This window comes from Bos taurus, chromosome 8 (genome assembly GCF_002263795.3).
Source record: "Bos taurus isolate L1 Dominette 01449 registration number 42190680 breed Hereford chromosome 8, ARS-UCD2.0, whole genome shotgun sequence".
Taxonomy (NCBI): domain Eukaryota; kingdom Metazoa; phylum Chordata; class Mammalia; order Artiodactyla; family Bovidae; genus Bos; species Bos taurus.
Window position 1 is genome coordinate 47,795,933 of NC_037335.1, and position 19,191 is coordinate 47,815,123.

A 19,191-nucleotide genomic window follows, 5' to 3' on the forward strand; every position below is an offset into this window, starting at 1 on the left:
CACTGTGATAAGTCTAGTTACCATGTGCCACCATAGAAAAATATTATATAATTATAAAGGTCCATCAACAGATGAATAGAAAAAGAACATGTGGTATATGTACACAATGGAATATTCAGTTCAGTTCAGTCCTCAGTCGTGTCCAACTCTTTGCAACCCCATGAATCGCAGCACGCCAGGCCTCCCTGTCCATCACCAACTCCCGGAGTTCACTCAGACTCACGTCCATCGAGTCAGTGATGCCATCCAGCCATCTCATCCTCTGTCGTCCCCTTCTCCTCCTGTCCCCAATCCCTCCCAGCATCAGAGTCTTTTCCAGTGAGTCAAGTCTTTGCATGAGATGGCCAAAGTATTGGAGTTTCAGCTTCAACATCATTCCCTCCAAAGAAATCCCAGGGCTGATCTCCTTCGGAAAGGACTGGTTGGATCTCCTTGCAGTCCAAGGGACTCTCAAGAGTCTTCTCCAACACCACAGTTCAAAAGCATCAATTCTTCGGTGCTCAGCTTTCTTCACAGTCAAACTCTCACATCCATACATGACCACAGGAAAAACCATAGCCTTGACTAGACGGAACTTTATTGGCAAAGTAATGTCTCTGCTTTTGAATATGCTATCTAGGTTGGTCATAACTTTCCTTCCAAGGAGTAAGCGTCTTTTAATTTCATGGCTGCAGTCACCATCTGCAGTGATTTTGGAGCCCCAAAAAATAAAGTCTGACACTGTTGCCACTGTTTCCCTATCTATTTCCCATGAAGTGATGGGACCAGATGCCATGATCTTCGTTTTCTGAATGTTGAGCTTTAAGCCAACTTTTTCATGCTCCACTTTCACTTTCCTCAAGAGGCTTTTTAGTTCCTCTCACTTTCTGCCATAAGGGTGGTGTCATCTGCATATCTGAGGTTATTGACATTTCTCCCGGCAATCTTGATTCCAGCTTGTGCTTCTTCCAGCCCAGCGTTTCTCATGATATACTCTGCATATAAGTTAAAACAGCAGGGTGACAATGTACAGCCTTGACGTACTCCTTTTCCGATTTGGAACCAGTCTGTCGTTCCATGTCCAGTTCTAACTGTTGCTTCCTGACCTGCATATAGGTTTCTCAAAAGGCAGGTCAGATGCTCTGGTATTCCCATCTCTTTCAGAATTTTCCACAGTTTATTGTGATCCACACAGTCAAAGGCTTTGGCATAGCCAATAAAGCAGAAATAGATGTTTTTTCTGGAACTCTCTTGCTTTTTGATGATCCAGTGGAATATTACTCAATATCCAATGGAATATTACTAGCCATAAAAAAGAATTAAGTAATGTCATTTGTGACAACATGGATGGACCGAGAGAGATGATCATACTCAGTAAAGTAAGACAGAGAAAGACAAATATCATATGATATCACTTATATGTGCAATTTTTAAGAAATGAGACAAATGAGTTTATTTACAAAATAGAAATAGATTCACAGAGATAGTAAACAAACGTATGGTTACCAAAGGGGAAATGGGTGGCAGAGATAAATTAGGAGGTTGAGATTAACATACACACATATATGAGATTAACATTTACATATACTATATATAAAATAGATAAACAACAAGGCCCTACTGTATAGCACAGGGAACCATACTCAGTATCTTATAATAACCTATGATGGAAAAGAATCTAAAACAGAGAATGTGTGTGCTCAACCATTCAGTTGTGTCTGACTCTTTGCAACCCCATGGACTATAGCCTATCAGATTCCTCTGTCCATGGAATTTTCCAGGCAAGAATACTGGAGTGGGTTGCCATTTCTCCAGAAAAATAAAAAATGCATATATATATGTGAGTTAGCTTGCTGTACATCTGAAACTAACACAACTTGGAAATCAACTATATTTCAATAAAAAATTTTTTTAAAAAATTCCAGAGAATCCAACACTAATAGTTTCTCTCTTTTATGCTATTTTAGGTGATTTACACAGAAATGAAACTTTTTCAATCAAAAATCAACCTGTCTGATGTATTTTTAAAACTCTATTCAATAGAAAAGCAATTAAAGCAAAAACAAAAAATATTTCACACTGGGTTTCATTTTGGTGGTATTCTAAGAAACTTTATCCTGTAAGTATTATGAACTAGTATTGGTCAGAGCCTCCTAAATCTTCAGGAAGTACTCAAAAACTTCTGAAATCCCATCTCTCACATAAAGTCTTTCCTGCACACAAGTTTGTTTATGTATTATGCAGATATAATTGAAACGTTCTACTGGGCATAGTACGCACTCTGATCTGTAGCTATCATTGATGCACTGACTAACGTAAGAAATCCCTTCTCCCATTGATTTCTTCTTCTAAATATTTGTTTATTTACTTCATGATTTTTTTTAACACCTAGTCTATTGTTGTCTCCTAATGATCTGTCTACATAAGTGGGCTTTGACTATCAACTCCTAAAATGTGTATCAGAGTACCAAAGGAAAAAGACACTGACTATGTCTGTTGACTTTAATTTCTATTCGTATCCATTTTTCAAAGTCCAGCTCAAATTCTAGATTCTGTTAAACTCTTCCCTGGACAACTCTAGCTCAAGCATAATCTTTAGTCTCCCTGAACACTTACCTACAACTTCTGCCACTTGTGTGACTCACTCTATTATATTCGTTTACGGAAATTCCAGAATGGAAATCCAAGCTGTGTGTGGCCTCTGAGCATTTTAGTGGGGCTTATGGAATTTACCTGGCCAAGGATCTAGACAAGTGAGTGTCTGAGAAAGCTCAGGGGGAGAAATTCATGCTGAAAAGAGAGAACTAAAATGTATACACTTGCTTTGAGGTCACTGGGTTCTTACTAAGGGAAAAAATGATCATATTTTGGTGTCTGGTCCTCAATTTATTCACATCACCACCTTCAAGGAGCAGTTCCTGAATCTGAGGTGGGGAAAGGGGCCAACAACAAACATGACATTTAAAACGTTAAAAGTGTGTTCTCTATTTGATAAGAAACACTGAGTGGAGACAGCAGAGCTTTGCAGCACAGAGTAACAAAAATGGGCGAAAGACATTTCCCACATCAGGAACATGACTTTCAGGGTACCCGGCTAGAAACAATAGAGGATTAACAACCAGATATTCCCAAGTGGTGGGCACCATCCAGGTGGGGAACTGAGGCTAGCAGGAATCTTCAGTGCTGTGATCTTAGATGTGCTCAAGAAGCTGTATAACAAAACCTTAATATTATGATGGTACTACAAAAAGAAGCAACATGAGAAATTATTCAGCATTGTAGAATTTCAGAGGGGCCAATACCTTCTCAATGATACTACAGTTGGAGGAGGAAAGTAAAAGGACCCTACAGAACAGTTTTGTCCTCTGATGCTGTTACCCCTCTTGGGTAACCAGGTGACATATTTATTGTTATTTATTTTTATTGGAATATAGTTGAGCATATTCTTTCTTCTCTAATGCATGGGCTTTTATCATCTCTCACTCTAAACAGTACTGTCTCTGGAAAAACATGCTCACACTCTCATTATTAGTTAAATTGAATTAAGAAATTATTTTTGGTTATAATAGTGTAAATGGCTGAGTTCTTTCCACTAATCTGGCTCAAATATGGATTTCACTGCTGTTGCTTTTGCATCCAGTGGATGTGTAAGATTTGAGAGAAAATAAGCAATTGGCAGAAAATTAATAGAGCAGACAAAGCTGAGGAAAATTAGTTGGGCATCTTATGCAAAGACTGTATTTTGGCTGATGTTCAACTCCATTTACTTATTTCCTCTTATTCATCCAGAACCAAAATGTGTGTTCTCTCATTTCAAGAGTAAAAACTAAGAGTGAACAAAGGGATTGTTTGAGTCAAGGCAAATATCTTTTCCAAAGAAGATTATATATGTCACATACAAATTAGATTTGAAGGGAAAAGGATTAGAAACTATGTTATGAAATAAAAGATGAATTGCATAATGTGGAAGAGAGTAGTTAAATACTGAACCTATAAATTCTAGCCACTTTTATCTACATTTAATATTCAGGTCACAGTATTTTAAAACAAAGTTGTGATGCAACAGATGCAGTGTGCCTCCTGAAAGTCTATTTAACCCTAATTAGTTTGGAAGCTATGAGAGAAGGAAATGGCCAGAGCACTTTAAAGCAGGGCTGGTAAATTATTGCCCACGGGCCAAATTTGTACCTTCACCTGTTTTCACATGGCCCATACACTAAGGTATGGTTTTCACATTTTTAGATGGCTAAAAAAATAAAAAGAAGAAGAATGTTTTGTGACACACAAAATTATGTGAGATTCATACTTCAGTGCTTGTAAATAAAATCCTTTGGGAACACAGCCACACTTATTCATTTACATATTGTCTATGGATGCTTTTAAACTCAAACAGCAGAGTTGAGTAGTTCTGACAGAGACTGTAGGAACCACAAAACCAAAAATATTCACTATCTGGCCCTTTACAGAAAGTTGACTGAGTGTTATTTTAGAGAATTCAGTTAGATGGTAAGTTTGCTTGATTCTAATGTTTAGAATAGAAAAAACCCATAACAAGGGTTTTTTCCATCCATACTTTGGCTGAACAGGAGTGGCTGCAGAAGGATCTCATTCCAGCAGACTAGTCTATAGCAAGTGGTTCTAAGTTATGGCCATGACTGCTGCTATATGTGTATTTGCCCTTTTAACACAAACTTAGTCCCCCTAATAGCTAAAGAGATTATCTTACAGTGATTTGTCTTAATTCTACTGAGTATACAAATCACTGTTTCACATGTCTTCATGTTTCTTCTTTTTTTTAAATAGTATAAAAGAGCATGGCTTATTTTGATATATTGCACCATCATGTTATCAAATAAACTGCCCTGCCAATCATTTTTGTGACAAAATTGTGTCACAAATTATGTGTCATTACTTCTGAAACACAACTACAGCATCTTTCTGGGATACAACAGACCTTCAGAACAAAGACAGATGTGCGTGTAGATCATGAGGTGAATTAGTTTTAAAAAAAAAAAAAAGATGGGATAGATCCTTAATATTCTTAAATATACGCCCATGTTTAAATTTCCACATCTTCCTTCCAAAAGACCAAATATTTTCACCAAATTTAATATGACAGCCTCGTATTTTAAACATCTGACTAGACTATATAATTAAGAAAATCTTTTTACTACTCTTGCCCCTCAGTATGATAAAATTTTCATTTAATATTCATTCTTACTTATTTTCTTCTTATAGACTCCTTTTATTACCTATAAATTTCAGTATTTCCCATAAGCTTTATTTTTCCTCCTCTAAAGCTCAAATGACAGTAAACATTAATGATAATTGTTGCTCCTGGCACCATTTAGCTATTTCAAAACAAATACCCAGCTGTACTTTAAAAATTCAGGCCCCAAACAAAAACTCCAGGAAGAGTTTCAGAATTCTTTATTAATGAAAAAAAAATTCAAACTCTCATGAGGGGGAACTATAATATTGAGCCACATATCCAGTCTCCCTATAATTTAATCCCAAATATCCAAATTATTATAGAAATGTAAAGCTATATATGGCTTTTACTATGTATGTCTACATGTGGCTCTCACTGGTTATTTACTTGGCTACAGTTAAGAGAGATTTATTTCAATTTACCATGAGCATTTCTTTTTAAAATAAGAAAAACAAAGCTGAATGAAATTTGGCACAGTTCCTAGCATATAATGGCATGCAATATACATTTCTGAATGAGCAAAAGTCCTTATAATAAATTATTATTTAGTAGTGTCACCTCTCCAAAGCATTTTTCCATTTTTACACTTAACCAGTCTCTGAGAGATACACAGGTATGCATTCTCAAAGATGACACAGGTAGATACCTCAAAAATGTAAGATATATTTGCCAGACTTTTGTGAAAGCCCCACAGGGATATCTCATTAGACACAGTCTGGAGATTATTAGAAGCTACAATTTCAAGTGTCTAGTGAAGGAGGAGGCTCGAATTTGTCAATTAGCTAAGCATGAAAAGAAATAGGGCTTTCTGGAAGAGGATGGGTCCATGAAGCTACTAAATGCCCCAAAGTATCATTTTTATTCTAGAGAAACTAAATAAACATATTAATGCAACAGAAGGAAAGTCAGGAAGTAATATACTAATCACCTCAACATACTGATCTTGAGCCAGTATCAGAACTAGAGGTAGCCATGATCACCTACCCATGATTTCCACACACTTCACCTAGCTTCTTAGAGAAGAATCTGCCACCTAAATCCTGCAAAATGCAGCCCTATGTATAAAGGTATCTTGTTTCACTGGTGGTGGTGGTTTAGTTGCTCAGTCATGTCCGACTCTGTGACCCCATGGATAGTAGCCCACCAGGCTTCTCTGTCCATGGAATTTTCCGGGCAAGAATACTAGAGTAGGAGTAGGTTGCTATTTCCTTCTCCAGGGGATCTTCCCCACCCAGGGATTGAACCTAGGTCTCCTGCATCACAGGCAGATTCTTCACCAACTGAGCCACCAGGGAAGCCCATTTTGTTTCACTGGTTATGGGCAACTGCTTTACAGTTGCCCATATCTGATTATGATATCTGATTCAAAATGGATTGTTCATATTCACTCAAACATGAGGAACTGTGACACTGAGTATAGTGACCATTTGATTTGGGGATGCCTAGAATGTAAAGCAATGGCAACCCACTCCAGTACTCTTGCCTGGAAAATCCCATAGATGGAGGTGCCTGGTAGGCTGCAGTCCATGGGGTCGCTAAGAGTCATTCACGACTGAGAGGCTTCATTTTCACTTTTCACTTTCATGCATTGGAGAAGGAAATGGCAAACCACTCCAGTGTTCTTGCCTGGAGAATCCCAGGGATGGGGGAGCCTGGTGGGCTGCCCTCTCTGGGATCGCAGAGTCGGACACGACTGAAGCGACTTAGCAGCAGCAGCAGCAGAATATAAATACCCGTCCTTGGTTTGAGGAATTTCTCACCTTGAGACATGGTAGAAAGGATAGTTCTTTTTCGACCACAGAGCCTGAAAGTGCCTGATACTTGCTTTCCCAGCCTCTTCTGCAGCCAAAGAACTGGCAAATGACCTGCACTTGATTAATCAGAAATACCTACCCTGGACTTTGAATTCGAACCTAGTGATGCACAATTGTAGGGACACTAGAGAATCATTTTGAGGGGACTGAGATGGGCAGCAGTAGAAGAAGCAATACTGAATCCTGTGTCCCTAGTGTCACTGTCCCAAGTACTAGTCAGATACTTGGGAGCAGTGTTGTCCTCAGGAGACTATTCTGTGGCTGTGGTTCTGACTATGAAGTCTCTCGGTTTCTTGCCCATTTTCCAACACTTTCCCACAATTCTGTGAGCTCTCCAGTATCCCTAGTAAATTCCTTTTTTTCTTAAATTAGCCATGGTGATTTCTGATGCTTACAATTAAGAAGAGAGACTGATATACAGAGTCTAGGTCAATCAGCTGCCAAGATGAGACTATAGAACAGAGGAAATCTGAGAGTTGAAGCTACCATTTGGAGACGGCCATGAGAGGCTATGCCGGCACAGAAGACTGTCTTATAGACACTCCAAGAAAAGCAGACAACAAATACAATGAGGCATTGGAAAGAAAGAAAGAGTTAGCACTCTGACAATATTTCCAAGCCCCAATCCCATAAGAACAGGCCACACTTCATTTCGTAGCTGTGAATGGTCTTAAAAATCCACTATTGCACCCCAAAATGAATCCTTCATTCTTTTAACCTGATTCATTTGACACAGAGTTTTATTCCTTACAACCAAATGTGCCCTAATTAAGTTAGCCAGATAAGTAGTAGATCATAATTATCTGCTGCTGCTGCTAAGTCGCTTCAGTCGTGTCCGACTCTGTGCGACCTCATAGACGGCAGCCCACCAGGCTCCCCCGTCCCTGGGATTCTCCAGGCAAGAACCAATATGAAAAACAGCACAAATGGGACATGGAGGAACTTAGGGGACAAACTATGAGAGGCATCTTTCTCCCTTTCTACTCAAAATAATTAGTGATGATTCTCTCTTCAGTTCAGGGTGATGCAAACATCACATGCATGTATTGCTGTATTCAAACTTATGATTAGCAGGTTATTTACACTACTCAGCACACATGAAAATCACTAGGCTATGTCTATACACAGCCCAAGATAACAAAGAAAGATTTAACTAAAACATTAACTATAAATTGAGGACTGAGAAAACATGCCCCCAAACAAAAACAATGATAACATCATGTAGGAACCATCTGTCAAGATAGGCTCTGAATTACAGAGAAGATGGTGGCAAGGCCTGCTGACAGATGGAGAATCAGATCCACCCTAGGAGAAACGTGGACAGCTGGTTCCTACAGCCCAGGCTTCTGGCCATCCCTCACACATCACGACTACATTATGACTATTCCCAAACGTGGACAAAAAACTTTGAGCAAGCTACCCAAGATGGGCTGACTGCAGCTTAGAATCCTGTGGGAGACCATACTTCAGTACACTCACTGCCTGGGAACCCAGAAAGTGCTCAATTTTGTCCTCATCCAGGGAGGGTGTCAGAAATCAAACACAGGTCATCTGCTCTCCCCCGCTGCCTTCTGCCCCTTTTCTGCCTTCTCATCTTTTATTCATTTTCTAGGTTAACCAAGTTGGGAACTGATGAAAAGCCTTCTGAGAGGCCACTTTGCTCTTCTTATTCTTGGAGTGTTCCCGAGTGACCTTAAGCAAAGCTCTTATCAAGGAAAGCTAAAGAAAGGTAATTCCATTTTGAAAATCAGAGCAAAAATACTGATGCTGTGGGAAATTCATAAGAATGACAGTGACAAGACCTAAAGCCTGAGCAAACTGCAAATCTCTGTAAGTCAGTTTTTTTCCTCACTGGTAAAAATCAGTAAAAATACTTCCAACTTGGAGATTTGGGAATTCCAATATTAACTGTTAATATTGTGGGAAAGTCCATACTGTCTCTGTACAACTAACACAAAAATAGCTCTGTTTACCTTAATGGTTTGTTGCAAGAATCAAATGAGTAAGTGTGAGAATGGTTTGAAAGATATGTAGTACTAAACAGTCACAAAGCATCATCATCACATGGGCACTGTTAATATTTGTAAACATAGTCAGCACTATTGATATCTTTATCAGATTATCAGAATCTAGGACCTTTGTAGATCATTGCAAATCATAATTAAATGATTCCATTTATGTAGTGCACTTAGAACAGTGTTCCATGGTAAGTACTCTCTAAGCATGAACTATTAGGATGAGTTGTAGTGGTAATGGTTATCTTGATTCTTACCATAATTCAAAAATAATGAAGTAATGGGATGGGGTCTTTGGCTTTATGGTACTCTATAATTTTCTTATAATAGTAACTGAAGTGTTTGGCAATTATCAATACCCTAAAGCTGTCAGCTATAATTATCTTTACTGGCATTTTACACCCAAGAGGGTACTGTCTCACTACTGCCCTGACACCGAGATTCAATAGAGCTGCTACCAACAGACCAATGACCATAGTTGCATTTGGTTAAGACTCTTTCTCAAAGTTTACTTTTACATCAGGCTCTGCTAAAAGCCTCAAGGTCATACATTTCTTTAACTTAAAATGAAAGAAAATTTTCTTTGCAGAATTTCATGGCAGCTCTTGAGGCATTACAAAACCCAATTGGGCTAACAAGTAATATTGAAGACAATCAGAAAGCTTTGTCACATTATCCTAGACTGTCTCAAAGCATAATCTATATACATAACAGCTGATAAATTTTCACTCCATAATAGTCACAAAACAAACCCATATCACAGCCTGCCATAGCAAAAGGTCACTTCATGGGTGTCTCAGGGCTCAGCCACTGAAATAAGCTCAAAGTTAGTTTCACCCAATGGCAATACCAGCATTCAACTGTCATCCTCTCCTTACATTAGCATGCTGTGATTATTCCCAGCAGTGGAGCTGGGCCTCCATGGTAACGCTCTTCAGGGAGCTGGGGAAGCTCTTTAATTATTAAAATGAATAATTCTTACCAACACATTTAATTGGGAAATATTACATGTTAAAGGGGCACTAATGGAACAGCTCTGAGAACCGAGCAGAGTGATAGAGAATGCTTTTTGAAGTGAATTTTAGCAATACTCTCCTTATCCCATCACACCATGCATTATTTAGTTGCTTTAAAAAAATCCATCACTTCATTTCTAAGTGGAGATGAAATTATTGAACCCGCAAAAGCAAAGCTTTGAATTATTCCCATGTGTTTGAACCATTACCAACCCACAAAAATCAGACACAATGAATCGTCATGGTATCTCTTGACTGCTAGGAAATCAACCAGAAAAAAACCCTGAACATTACATCAGCCAATGAATACAGATTCAGGTTAGCCTTACAGGACAGCTGTAGTATTTCCATTCTTGAGAAAAAAAAAAATTGAATATTGATAACATTCACCTAACTTCATTATGGAAATCCTTAAGCATACTTGCCATCTTTATACACTGTCATCTAAATGTGTATTTCTCTGTGTATTATCTATTCTCAGAGAAATGAGAGTCACCTCAGAGACAGACAGGAGAACTCAATCTTATTATTAACTTGTCACATGAAAATATAGAATAATTTCTGCCCTCTGATATGTTTCCCTTAATGTACTTTATAAAGGAAGTTTTCATCATTGAAAAAGAAAAGAAATATCCAGGACCAGAATTTTCATTCCATCTCTTCATTTTAAGTAGATCACCAAGCTGTTTTTATAAAGGAGAAAATGATTAAAAAAAAAAACACAGGGGATACCAACACTGGAAGTCTAAAGAATGGAAGGCAAACATAATCCATTGGCAAGAAGCTGTGTAAGCATCAGAAAGTTTCACTCTTAAACCTGTAAGCATTTTCTCTGAAAGTAGGATGTTGCTTATACTAGGTTTAAGAATTCCAAGAATTAATTTTTTAAAGCTAAAAAAAGCTGCTTTAGTTCAGAGACTGTATTTAGAGCTTTTCGCACATTCAGCTTAATTAATAGGTTTCATAAGCTTTGAGTAATGATAAACATCTCACATGCCACCTACAAGATGATGCTATACATCTTCCTAATGTTTCAAGGGTCCTTGACACATCACCCTTGGGCCCTCAGGCAGCTAGAGAGATCTCATGGGAGAAAGGCGAGAGCAGCTGTCGGTGAGAGCAACTATCTGTTAGCGCTCCCCTGAATTTGACTGGTTCTCCTGCACATCCCCTGCCCACCAGTACACATCCACAGGCCTGGGATTCTGCTCATTGTCTCCATTCTCATATCCCACACCAGTTTGCCTCCACTAAATTTCTGCTTAGCAATTAAAAAGCATGACCCAATGTACTCTTCAGATAATGCAAATATCAAATCACACGCTGTCTCCAAATTCCCTAGCCAACTTTCCAGATTCTCTAGCTTTCTAAATCACCCTTCTCATTTCACTGTATCTGTCAGGCTGCCTGGTCCCCTAATGCTGGAGGAAAATCAAAGAGCTGCTTGACTGGAAAGGGGCAATTACTATCAGTGACATTTCCATTAGGAAGTTTCCTACTGAGCTGCTCTCATCTTAATACCAAATACTCATATTAATGTCCCTTCCCAACTCAGCTCCCTACACTAATTTTTTTAAATTAAAAGTCTAATGATTTATAATGAGTGACTGCTCACCATCAGGCAGAAAAACCAGTGACCCAAGAGCAGGTAAATGATATGTGTGTCTACCCACCTACTTCTCCATGTGCCTGATTTTAACTATTTGGTCCAAATCATACCTCACTGCTCAATGTACATCATATGACAGGCTTCAGCAGCCATTAGTTGTTTAATAGCACATGCAGCAAAGGATACATGTAAGCAAACAGAACAGTGATTTCAAACTTGCTCTAGCAGCAATCCTACTTTCAGATGAAATCTTACACTATGTAAGTATAAAGCTGTTATTAATTGACATAAATTCATTAGCATTAATTTGATGTATAAATTCATATATGTAATAATTTTATTAAGTCAGTTTGTTTTAATGAAAAGGAAAAAAGCAGAAATTGGGAGGTAAATGAGAATTAGATTTTACATTAACTTCAACATTCAATTTATCTGTATAATATTTTTGCTTCTCTGCACAGGTAATCTTTCTGACATCTTGTCTTGTGTTCTAAAGATATTCTTCAATTAGTCAGAAATGGCAATGATTTCATTTCAAGGCCTACAGGGCATCAAGATCACCTGACACTCTAAGTTGTTAAGTGGTCCTTAATGTATTAAAATTTGGCATATAACACACACGAATTATTTCATGTGGCTTGTTCATGTGTTATTTTATTACAGTTTTGATAGTTGAAGTATACTTTTAAGTGAAATCTGGAGCACACATTTAAGGAATTACTGAAACACAGCCATGGAACACTAGGGCTCTGCCGAACAGTTTGAAACATCATTGACACAGATATGATTGATGTTTAGGGAGAAACAAGTAGCTAAAGAGATAAGGAAAAGGTTAACTTGGAGAAGGCTGTGGTTGTCACTAGTGGTAACCTCTAACTCCCTCAGCACTTTCTTGTATTCCTCTCCCAGTACTGATTTCCTTCTTGTATTGTAAGAAGCTGAGCATGTCCATCCCCTCCAGGAGCCTACATGCCACTGAAGGCAGAAGACTACTGATATGGAGTGAACTGCACCCCCTTAAAATTTATACATTAAATCCCTTACCCCCAGTGCGACTATATTTGAGATAGGGTATTTAAGAAGGAAATTAAAGTTAAATGAGGTAATAAGAGTGGGTCCATATCCAAGGCATTAAACCAATACTCTTCCTTGTAAGAAGAGGAAAAGACATCAGATCCCTCCATCTCCCTCTTATTCACTCAATCTCTCTCTCCCTCCATCTGTATCTTACTCTCCCTCTCTTCTCTCCCCTTTTCTGTCTGTGTATTTGCTGAGGAAAGGTCATGAGAGGCTATAGCTAGAAGGTGGCCACCTACAACTGAGGGAGAGAAGCTTCCTCAAAAGCCAATTTTGCTAGCACCTTGATCTTGGACTTTCAGCCTGCAGAAGTTTGGGTAAATAAATTTCTGTTATTTAAGCCATCCAATCCAGCCTGTTGTATTTTGACATGGCAGCCCAAACAGACTAACACAATCATGAAACAAACATCAAGAAAAAATATTATTTAAATGAACACAATAAAGAAAATGTCCTTTCTATCACTGTGAAGTCATCAAAGTTTGATACACTACAAAATGCTCAGTAAGATCACTTTGTAAGGAATGTCAATATTCTTGACAGTCTTGAATAAAAGACTGCTTGAATAAAAGTCAAGCTTTCATCAGCAGATGAATGGATAAGAAAGCTGTGGTACATATACACAATGGAGTATTATTCAGCCATTGAAAAGAATACATTTGTATCAGTTCTAATGAGGTGGATGAAACTGGAGCCTGAGTGAAGTAAGCCAGAAAGAAAAACACCAATACAGTATACTAATGCATATATATGGAATTTAGAAAAGTGGTAACGATAACCCTGTGTGGGAGACAGCAAAAGAGACACAGATGTATTGAACAGTCTTTTGGACTCTGTGGGAGAGGGAAAGGGTGGGATGATTTGAGAGAATGGCATTGAAACATGTATAATATCATATATGAAACGAATCGCCAGTCCAGGTTCAATGCATGATACTGGATGCTTGGGGCTGGTGCACTGGAACGATCCAGAGGGATGGTACGGGGAGGGAGGAGGGAGGGGGGTTCAGGATGGAGAACACGTGTATAGCCGTGGCGGATTCATGTTGATGTGTGGCAAAACCAATACAATATTGTAAAGTAATTAGCCTTCAATTAAAATAAATAAATTTATATTTTAAAAAAAAGTCAAGCTTTCGGGATTCAGAATTTAATCCATGGGTATCCATGGATTTGAAGGGATCCCAGCTTTATATAATAGCTCTTTTTCCCCAGAGCTCATGGTACAGGGTTTTGTACATAATTTTAACCAAACTACATGTTAAATTGGGAAAAGACATTTTAGACTTTTTGAAACTAATCCACTTAGTTTTTAAATCATTGCTTCTCCTAGTTTCTTTGTCTTTATTCATGTCTTTCTCATATTTCATATCAAAGATACCAAAAGCATGACACATATATTGCCACTCCTTTGTCAGCGCCTCTGACAATCATGATCAATCAATCCTGACCTCTCGCCCCTATCCCCTGTAGGTTTGGATGCAGCTTCAAAATCCTTCTTTTTGTTGTTGGCAAAGTGGCCTGTGGGATCTTAGTTCCCCAACCAGGAATCAAACCTGCAGTCTCTACAATGGAAATGCAGAATCTTAACCACTGGACCACCAAGGAAGTCCCCAGAATCCTTCTTAACACAGTTCAACTGCTAACCATCGTCAATTATGTGAAAGGAAAATTATTTGCCAACCTTTTTTATGTCTTTTTTTAATCAAATGTGGTTTTAGATATGCGTGTGATAAAAATTTTCATTTTAAAATATTTTTATGGCATTTACTAGATGACAGAGTTTTCACTGGGACTGAATTCATCAACTCCAGGGGCATCACTCATCCCATGCTGTGCAACACACAGCCTACACAGGCTCACACTATTCACAGATTCATTTCATTTTTATCACTTTTAACTATTCTGAAAAAAAAAATACTTTTTTTAGGATACCTTTTACTCCAATAATGTTAAGGACTTGTTTATAAGAATAATTAATTTGCTTTTCAATATAAGTCCTCTTAATAATCATAAAATAAAAAGATGTATTTGAACTATTATTAAATATTATTTTAAAAACTCACAATGTGAAATCTAGTTTAGGATGCTGACCCCAATGTAGCCTCTCCACATTTGTGAACAAAATATCATTGGAAATATAAAAAGATAAGAACATAATCCATTTCCAAAATCTAAGGCGATATAACACAACACCAAGTCTAAGATATTTGTGTTCTCCACATAGTTAATAAAAGAGATTAAAGACAATATTGGTATGTAGAAACAGAAAATCTTGGAGGCTTGGAAGGTAAGACCAAACACGTTAAATAACCTCCCATCCAGCTATGTCACCAAAAGGAAGACTGTGAAAGTGAAAGTGAAGTCGCTCAGTCGTGTCTGACTCTTGGCTGAAAGTACAAGTGGAGAGTGAACAAGTTGGCTTAAAGCTCAACATTCAGAAAACGAAGATGACGGCATCCGGTCCCATCACTTCATGGCAAATAGATGGGGAAACAGTGGAAACAGTGGCTGACTTTATTTTTGCGGGCTCCAAAATCACTGCAGATGGTGATTGCAGCCATGAAATTAAAAGACACTTACTCCTTGGAAGGAAAGTTATGAGCAACCTATATAGCATATAAAAAGCAGAGACATTACTTTGCCAACAAAGGTCCATCTAGTCAAGGCTATGGTTTTTCCAGTGGTCATGTATGGATGTGAGAGTTGGACTACAAAGAAAGCTGAGTGCTGAAGAATTGATGCTTTTGAACTGTGGTATTGGAGAAGCCTCTTAAGAGTCCCTTGGACTGCAAGGAAATCCAACCAGTCCATCCTAAAGGAGATCAGTCCTGGGTGTTCGTTGTAAGGACTCATGTTGAAGCTGGAACTCCAATACTTTGGCCACCTCATGCGAAGAGCTGACTCATTTGAAAAGACCCTGTTGCTGGGAAAGATTGAGGGCAGGAGGAGAAAGGGATGACAGAGGATGAGATGGTTGGATGGCATCACCGACTCGATTAACATGGGTTTGGGTAGATTCTGGGGGTTGGTGATGGACAGGGAGGCCTGGCATGCTGCAGTTCGTGGGGTCGCAAAGAGTCAGACATGACAGAGCGATTGAACTGAACTGAACTGAAAAGAAAGTTAGGCCCTACTAAGTGTCTCCTACAAGTGCCCACCTCTCTTAGGACAGATCTCAAGAGTAGGATGGTAAAGCCCCAGAATACGGTGGGTTTTCAAAAGCAGAAAGGACCCTGAAGCTGTCCTTCAAAGCTCTTGCACAAGTCTATAATGGGATGACAGAACTAAAATTTTCCAGTATTCCCAAAAGGATGTCAAAGTGGTTTAAAAAGGCTTCCAGACTGAGCAAGTTTGTTCCTTGCTAACAGGAACACGTGTTCCCTGAATGTCCAGATACTATGACATTCACTGAATGACACTGAAGGTCAGTGGACACAATATGAAAGACCAAAGTCTAAACGGGATGAGTTAAATCTCCTGTCTATCAAAGGGACAGCTGCCAATGACAGGAGACAGACAACCCCTTGTCTCTGTAGTACCATCAACCAATTTAAGCCCCTGGAACTGAGAAAAGAGGAGAGGAAATAAACACTGAATCTGTGGTGTTGAGAATCAGGGGAAGGTTTGAAGACCAGCATTGTCTGGATTGAAACTTGAAATAACTGAAATTAGCAAAAAATAACTGAGATTATTAGACAGGCATTGTCTTCTAATAAAGACAAGATATGTTACCAAAAAAATGGAGAGTTATTTGCACACCCTAGCTAAAGATTCAGACCCCCTCATAAGTTTTTTCAGGTAGGTCCAGGTCTCTGTGGCTCTAGGATATCTTCCTGTTACCCTCATATTACGGTCTGTGATACACTACCTAGAAATAGTACATAAACTCCCAATATACAGGGATAGCTAGGTTATTTCCACCTGACCCACACCCATGCCAACACACAGTCTGGCAATACTATTTGAAAGGCCCTGCACCTGCCAGCACACACTGTACCTCATAGAGCCAAAGTAAAAGTGAAAGTCGCTCAGTTATGTCCGACTCTTTGCAACCCCATGAACTATAATCCATGGAATTGTCCAAGCCAGAATACTGAAGAGGGAGGGTAGCCTTTCCCTTCTCCAGGGGATCTTCTCAACCCAGGGATCGAACCCAGGTCTCCCGCATTGCAGGCAGATTCTTTACCAGCTGAGCCATAAGGTAAGCCCTAGGTTCTGCCTAAATAGAGAAAGAAAGAGGCATGGCACCAAGTGGGTTTAGGACAGCTGCTTCAAGCCCACTAAAGCACTTTTTTTTGCAAATTAGAAAAAACATCTGCTATGCCAGGCACATTTGTGCAGTAAACAACCTGCCCAAATGTACACAGTGGCCCTTGGTCAGCAAGTGAAGTGTGTGCGTGCGTGCTCAGTCACTTCAGTCGTGTGCGACTCTCTGTGACCCCATGGACCATGGCCCACCAGGCTTCTCTGTCCATGGGACTCCCCAGGCAAAGCACCGGAATGGGTTGCCATTTCCTTCTCCCGCGATAAAGTATGAAGTGAGTGAAGGGAGTGAAGTGAAGTCGCTCAGTCGTGTCCAACTCTTTGCGACCCCATGGACTGCATGTAGCCTAACAGGCTCCTCTGTCCATGGGATTTTCCAGGCAAGAGTACTGGAGTGGGTTGCCATAATCTATTTTCTTTACAAACAAGAACTGGAAGGAGACATGCTCATTGTCTGGTTGTACAAACTTGGTTCTACAAATAAATAAATGTGGTTCAGTGGTAAGGAATCTGCCTGCAATGCAGGAAGCACAGGTTCGATTCCTGGTCAGGAAGATCCCCTGGAGAAGGAAATGGCAACCCACTCCAGTATTTTCGCCTGGGAAATCCCATGGACAGAGAGCCTGGTGGGCTACAGTCCATGGGATCACAAAAAGAGTTGGACACAACTAAGCGACTAAACAACAACAACGGACAAAACATGGTATGTTTTTCTACCTTTTTGTCAGATAGTCTTTGTTTTATGAAAGAGCATCATAGTAGATCATGTGCTAATGCTTACTGAATTCACTTAATCCATCTGCCAAAGTCTTTTAATTAATAGCAATTCATGGTCAGATACTAGGTTTAAGCTCTCCTTGATAAATGCAGATATTTTGCCTGCAGGAACTATGTGGATGGCATTCAGACTCAATGTAGCCCTTACCTCTTTCCACAGAGTTTCCAGCTCCTAAACTAAGTCAGCAGAGACAAATAGAGAAGACAAATTACTACTGTGCTCTCCCACAGTCCTTCGAGTGTTTTGCAGATGCTATCTATGCACTGATTCTTAAAGCTGTTTTTAGTATTTCCTGTAGATGTAGCATGCATATAAAATAGCCCCAGGTGGCTATTCCTAAGCAAATTATGTAAATTCACTAAGCCTCAGATTGCTCATAGTCAAAATGGGGCTTATAATATCCATCTTGTAAGATTTTGTGAGATTCTGTGACCTGGCACGTGTGAGAACATTTAGTACAATGCCTGACATAATGAATGCATGTGCCCTTTAGCATCATGAGCCTGTGATTATGACGAGGTCACATTTCCAATAAGAATGCAGATTTCCCTGGCACTTGCCAATCTGTATCACACAGGAGCTGCGGATTCATTTCAGAGATGTGTGTGGTTAATTCCTGGGAATCCTGGAGACGTCCCTGTGATTACACTTGACATTCATACAATGTCCCTCAGTGACTTCTCACTTGAACCTGCAACCTGCAAAGTCACCTGAGGGCTGGACCTCCCAACAGCCTCTATTGCAGGTTCTACCACAATCACACTGGTGTCAACGCTCTGGAAACAACAAGCCATCGTGGGCCAAAGTAAGCACTGAAATCCTGCTGCTACTGAGCAAAAGAAGGCCATCCTATCACTGGTTTCAATGTACCCATTCTTTACAACATCACTCCCACAGTTTGCAGGGTAACCACCTGTTTTTTCCAGGACTGTCCTATGACTGGCTTTGAAACCCCCACATACCCCAGAAACCCTCAGTCATAGGCAAACGGGAACCATCAGTCATCCTAAGTTTCAGGCATCAGATCCATGAAGCCCTCAAGGAAACAGACAACATTCTCTCTTCTTCAACGTCCTTCTGCCCCAGCCCCATCCCATCTGTTTGCTCCCAGTAGACAAACACAAACCTGTATTCGTTTTCCATTAATGCCTAACAAATTACCATGAGCTTAGTGGTGTAAGACAAAACCTGTTCATTATCTCATGGTTTCTATAGATCAGAAATCTGAGTATGTCTGCTCAGTCTTCTGTAGTGGAAATAAGGCATCAGCTAGCTTAAGTTCCCGTCTGAAGGCTCTGGAGGAAAATTCACTTGTCAGTTCATTTAGGTTGTTAGCCAAATTCAATTATCTTTGTGGTTGTAGGACTGGGGACCCCATTTCCTCACTGGCTGTTAGTTGAGGGCCACTGTCAACTCCTAGAAGCAA